This window comes from Lolium rigidum, chromosome 5 (assembly GCF_022539505.1).
Source record: "Lolium rigidum isolate FL_2022 chromosome 5, APGP_CSIRO_Lrig_0.1, whole genome shotgun sequence".
Taxonomy (NCBI): domain Eukaryota; kingdom Viridiplantae; phylum Streptophyta; class Magnoliopsida; order Poales; family Poaceae; genus Lolium; species Lolium rigidum.
The window spans coordinates 228,379,756-228,386,738 of NC_061512.1; positions in this window are offsets into that span (position 1 = coordinate 228,379,756).

A 6,983-nucleotide genomic window follows, 5' to 3' on the forward strand; every position below is an offset into this window, starting at 1 on the left:
ATGAATTGTAACTTTTGAATCAACAATATAAGATCTAAATTTATCACAAGCAAAGACTACAGCTAACAATTCTTTTTCAGTAGTAGCATAATTTCTTTGAGCAACATCAAGAGTCTTGCTAGCATAATGAATAACATTTAATTTTTTATCTACTCGCTGTCCAAGAACAGCGCCTACAGCAAAATCACTAGCATCACACATAATTTCAAATGGTAAATTCCAATCGGGAGGTTCAACTATAGGAGCGAGTTGTTAGGGCTTTCTTTAGAGTTTCAAAAGCTTCCTTACAATCATCATCAAAAACAAAAGGTACATCTTTTGAAGAAGATTAGTAAGAGGCTTTGAAATCTTGGAGAAATCTTTAATAAATCTCCTGTAAAACCCAAGCATGACCAAGAACACTACGAATACCTTTAACATCCCTCGGATAGGGCATCTTCTCAATAGCTTCAACTTTAGCTCTATCAACTTCAATACCTCTCTCAGAAATTTTATGTCCCAATACAATTCCTTCATTAACCATAAAGTGGCATTTCTCCCAATTAAGAACAAGGTTAGTTTCTTCACATCTCTCGCAAAACTTTATCAAGGTTTCGCAAGCAACTATCAAATGAATTCCCATAGACAGAAAAATCATCCATGAATACTTCCACAATACTCTCACAAAAGCCATGAAAAATAGCAGACATGCATCTTTGAAAAGTAGCAGGAGCATTACATAAACCAAAAGGCATACGCCTATAAGCATAAGTTCCATAGGGACAAGTAAAAGTGGTTTTCTCTTGATCTTTAGCTTTAACAGCAATTTGTGAAAACCCAGAATAACCATCAAGAAAGCAAAAATGAGTATTTTTAGATAGCCTTTCTAGCATTTGATCAATAAATGGTAAAGGATAATGATCTTTCCTAGTAACTTTATTAACTTTTCGATAATCAATGCACATTCTATACCCTACAACTACTCTTTGAGGTATGAGCTCATCATTATCATTAGGCACAACAGTCATTCCTCCTTTCTTAGGAACACAATGTACAGGACTAACCCATCTACTATCAGCAATATGATATATAATACCAGCTTCAAGAAGTCGTAATACCTCATTTCTTACCACATCCTTCATCTTGGGAATTAGACGACGCTGAGGTTCAACAACAGGCTTCGCATCATCTTCCATATTAATGGCGTGTTGGCAAATAGAGGGAGAAATCCCCTTCAAGTCATCAAGAGTATAGCCAATAGCACCTCGATGTTTCTTCAATATTTGCAATAATATTTCTTCTTCAAACTCTGTAAGCTTAGAACTAATAATAACAGGATATATCTTCTTATCATCAATATGAGCATATTTAAGATTATCAGGTAAAGGCTTTAAATCAAAAACAGGATCTTCCTTTGGTGGCGGTGTTGTACCCAAATCTTCCACCAGGTAAATCATGCTTGAGAATAGGTTGGCGAAGAAAAATCTCCTCAAGCTCCTCTCTTTCCTTCCTAAAAACTTCACTCTCGCTATCCTCCAAATGTTGCTGCAAAGGATTGTTAGGAACAAGAACAATAGATGCACACTTTGCTCCATTTTAAAATCATTACTAGGCAAATCAGCTTTATAAGGAGTTTTAGTAAATTTAGAGAAGTTAAACTCATAAGATTCACCAGACAAATTTAGTCAGAATTTTCTCTTTCTTGCAACCTATAATAGCTCCACAGGTATTTAGAAATGGTCTACCAAAAATGATAGGACAATAATCACTAGCGAGCGAGAACCAAGTACCAAAAAGTCAGCAGGATATTTAATCTTACCACATAGAACTTCCACATCTCGAACAATACCAATTGGTGAAATAGTTTCTCTATTAGCCAGCTGAATAACCACATCAATTTCTTCAAGTTCACAAGAATCAATTTCGTGCATAATCTCCGTGTAAAGCTCATAAGGTATAGCACTAACACTTGCACCAATATCACATAAACCATAATAGCAATGATCACCAATTTTAACGAGATAGCATAGGAACACTAGCTTGTTTGGGTTTATTAGGATGTGAAACAATATTAGAAGCATCTTCACGAGAAAATAATATGACCATCCTCAACATTTTCGGTCACAAGATCTTTAACTATGGCAATAGCGGAGTTCAACTTTTATTTGTTCCTCAGGTTCTCTAGGTTTCTTTTCACTTTTATGAACCGCACTATTTATAACAGAGTACTCTTTCATTTTAGCAGGAAAAGAAGTTTTTTCAATATAAGCTTCAGGAATAACGCGATCAGCAGTTTCAACTACAACACACTTATTAATAGATGAATCAATTTTATCTTTATACGGTTCATGATACTTATCAAAATTCTTCTTAGGCAATTCATAATGAGAGGCAAAAGCTTTATAAAGGTTTGCAGCAACTTGAGAATCAAGGCCATATGTAGCACTAATATTACGAAATGTATCAGTATCCATAAAAGCTTCAATGCATTTATAGTCATAAATTATACATGATTCTCTATCTTTGTCGTTCTCCCAACCTTCAGTATTTTCTTGGATCCGATCAAGAAGGTCCCTTTTAAACTCTTCTTTGTTGCGTGTAAACGATCCATAACAAGAAGTATCCGAGCAAGGTCTTGTCTTGAAAAGAAAGTCTTGCATAGAAATTATCAATAATAACATTACCAGGAAGCTCATGAATGGGGCATTTGAGCATTAAAGACTTCAATCTCCCCCAAGCTTGGGCAATACTCTCTCCATCATGAGGCCAGAAATTATATATGCGGTTCCGATCTTTGTGAATTTCACTTGGAGGATAAAATTTGGAATAGAATAAAGGCACAATGTCCTCCCGATCAAGAGAATCACCATTCTTCGGCAATTTATACCAATGCGCCGCTTTACCAGACAGCGATATAGAGAATAGCTTCTTCCTAACTTCATTCATAGCAATACCTGCACATTTGAATAACCCGCATAATTCATGCAAAAACAATAAATGATCACCAGGATGGACAGTTCCATCCCCTTCATAGCGGTTATCCATAACATGTTCAATAATTTTCGTAGGTATTTTATATGGTATTACTTCCTCACCTGGCGCCTCATCCACTACCGTTGCGGTAGTAGCAGATTTCCCAAATAGAAATTGAAGAGAAGATCTCTCCATAATGATTTATAGCGAGCGAGCGAAATAAAATCAGCACAAACGGTAAAGGTTTTTCTTACCAATTCCACTTACCAATAGCGCTTCACTCCCGGCAACGGCGCCGAGAAAATAGTCTTGATGACCCACAAGTATAGGGGGTGTATCGTAGTATCTTCGATAAGTAAGAATGTCGATCCCAACGAGGAGCGAGAAGGTGTTGACAAGCGGTTTCGATGAAGGTTTCACTGTAAATGCTCACGGACAAGTATTCGGGGGTTTTGATGTAACGAGATGGAATAAGTACGAGTAAGTAAAATGCGAGAGAAATAATTGCAGCGAGTGGCCCAATCCTTTTTAGCACAAAGGACAAGCCGGTTTGTTTACTTATAATGACCAAACGTTCTCGAGGACACACGGGATTTTAGTCTAGTGCTTTCGCTACATACGGCTGATTAATCTTCATTGTTTTGATAAGTGTTGTGTGGGTGAACCTGTGCTAATGTACCGCCCTTCCTAGGACTAATACATACTTGTGATTATACCCCTTGCAAGCATCCGCAACTACAAGAAAGTAATTAAGATGAATCTAACCACGGCCTTAAACTACGAGATCCTGCGATCCCTCCTGCATCGATTTACCAACGGGGGTTTAGGTTTCTGTCACTCCGGCAACCCCGCAATTGGCAAACGAGTACAAGATGCATTCCCCTAGGCCCATAAATGGTGAAGTGTCGTGTAGTCGACGTTCACACGACACCACTAGAAGAATAACACCACAACTTAAATATCATAACATTGAATATTACTCAACCATAGTTCACTACTAACAATTAGACTTCACCCATGTCCTCAAGAACTAAACGAACTACTCACGAGACATCATATGGAACATGATCAGAGGTGATATGATGATGAATAACAATCTGAACATGAACTTGGTTCAATGGTTTCACTCAATAGCATCAACAACAAGTATGAATAGATACCGGGAGAGTTTCCCCTATCAAACAATCAAGATCAAACCCAAATTGCTACGGCGGTGACGATGTCCAGCGGTGGAGATGGCGGTGATGATGGTGGAGATGATGATGATGGTGATGGAGATGATGTCCAGCTCGATGGCGGTGACGATGGCGTCGATTTCCCCCTCCGGGAGGGAATTTCCCCGGCGGATTCCCGCCCGCCGGAGAGCTCTTTTCTCTCTGGTGTTCTCCGCCCCGCCGAGGCGGCTGTCACCCTTCGTGAGGATTCCTCTCGTGGCTTAGGTCTTCGGGACGAAGGGTTTCGCGAAGAAAAGGAGGCGAAAGGGGTCGTGGGCCCCCGGACCACATGGCGGCGCGGCCGGGGCATGGGCCGCGCCGCCCTAGGGTGTGGGCCCACCCCGGGTCCTCCTGGCCCCTCCTTCGGCTTCCTTCGTCATCCGGAAAAATAGGATTTTTGGAAAAACTCCCTTCCACGAGTTGATCTTCCGAAATATTGCATTCGACGGTGTTTTTCCAGCAGAATCCTGGCTCCGGTGCTTGATCTCCAAATAATCATGAAACATGCAAAATAGATGAAATAACATAAGTATTGTGTCCCAATATGAAATATATCAATGAATAACAACAAATTATGATATAAAATAGTGATGCAATTTGGACGTATCATACACCGTCGGCGTAGCTCCACACGTGGCGCGACCTGAGCGACCCTGGCGCACGATACGCCAAGGGGCACACCGTCGGCGTAGCCCTGTGCCATTTGGTCCATTTTGAACGCGTGGCGCGCCCTGGGCATACCAGGCGCTACCCCGAGGGGAATGCCATCGGCGTAGCCTCGTGCCATTTGGCACATTTTGGACGCGTGGCGCGCCCTGGGCATACCTGGCGCTACCCCGAGGGGTATGCCGTCGGCGTAGCCGCAGCCATTTGGCATATTTTTTTCGTTTTTTCTGTTTCGCACGGGTTCTAGATTTGGCAGGATATAAATTCACATATAATTCACAGAAAATTCACAGGCATGAAGTGCAAATACACATAACATCAAGTGCATACATAGTGTCAATAGTGCCATAGGGTGCATACATAGTGCCATAAGGTGCATACATAGTGTCATAGTGCCATAGTGTGCATACATGGTGCCATAGTGTCGATAAGATACATGGGACAACTAGAGGAGCTCGTCGCCGCTAGACACCGGCCCGGGCCGATACCTTCCAGTAGAAGCTGCGGAAGAACCACCGGGAGAAGTACCGGAGAAGTACCGGGAGTAGCACCGGGAGAAGGACCACCATGATGAACCGGTGTCATCTCCCTCCCACCACCCTGGTTTCCGGAACATCCCGTTCCCTACACACATGTTCCCGAGATGTTAGCAATTTGCGAGGCAAAGGAAAGCCGTAGTATTCGGTTAGGGTTAGGGTTAGGGTTAGAGTTAGGGTTAGGGTTAGAGCTAGGGTTAGGGTTAGGGTTAGGGAAACCGTAGGGCGGGGACCCCGCACATCTACCCATATGTACATCGATAGCAAATGTTGGGCCTAGTGGCTCCGGTTGACCCGTCTGCGAAGAGCGTCACTCATGGGACCTACATATGCCATCTACCAATTCTTAAAAAATAGAACCATTTTTTACATAATTCATACTAGTAAATAAATAATACAAACATAATATAAAGTAATATAAGAGAGGAAAAAATAAAAAATAAACCCTACGGCGGGGACCATGCAAATCTACCCCTAGGGTTAGGGTTAGGGTTAGCAATGGATTTTTTCCTTTGTTTTAGGACATATGTACATCGATAGCAGATGTTGGGCCTACTGGCTCCCGTCGACCCGTCTACGAAGAGCGTCACTCATGGGATCTACATATGCCATCTACCATTTTTTCCTTTAAAAAAGTAACTATTTTTACATATTTCATACTAGTACATAAATAAAATAAACATAATATAAAGTAAATGAGAGAGAAGAAAAAAAGAAAAAAAAATGTATGCCGAGGGTGGCCGTCGGCATAGGTGGGTGATACCCTATGCCGAGGGTGGCCCTCGGCGCCTCGCTGACGCCGTGACCGAGCCGTCACGGCCGGAGCGGGACCGGAGCACATGCTTGTGCTACGCCAACGGCCTTGCGTACGCCGAGGGTGGCCGTCGGCGTAGCCCTCTCTACGCCGAGGGTATTCATACGCCGCTGCCATGGACCGGACGTACGCCGACGGCCCCGACATTTGGCCGTCGGCGTACGCCACGGCCGTCGGCGCAGCGAGCCATTCCTGTAGTGTTCGACCATGGGGGTACGTAGCTCGGCCGGCAGATGTAAGAGAGAAAGAAATCTCATGTGAACAATCCGGGGCCGGGAACGAAATGCACGCATCGCAAATTGTGTCGATCGCGGTCACATTACAAGAATACGCAACGCATCACAAATTCATGGCCTAGCTACGTGGGAGCCCTGCAAGTAGCTAGTCTCCCAGCGTGTGCGCGCTGAAAGAGTGAAGCTAGCTACTGTCCAAATATATAACTGAAAGATATCGCTGCGTAATCAGGCGGCCTCCTCTCGGTTCATTGTGCAAGTAGCCGTAGCATCTCCGATCCTTGTGTAGGCAGAGGCACGTACGCGATCGATCGGCCCTCCCCGCTCTCTTCACCGCTAGCTTGGAGACGATGAGACGTCACGTTGGAAAGATCTGGCCATAGATTTAGAGCATCTCCAGTCGCGTCTCCCAAACCGTCCCCCAAAGAGATTTGGGGCGCGCCGGACAAAAAAAGAGTTCCAGCCGCGTCCCCCAAAGCCCATTTTTGTCCGGCGCGGCCCGATACGGTGTCCGGCGCCCCGAGCCCGTCCCCGTCCCACAGGGGACGCTCCGGGACGCCGGACACAC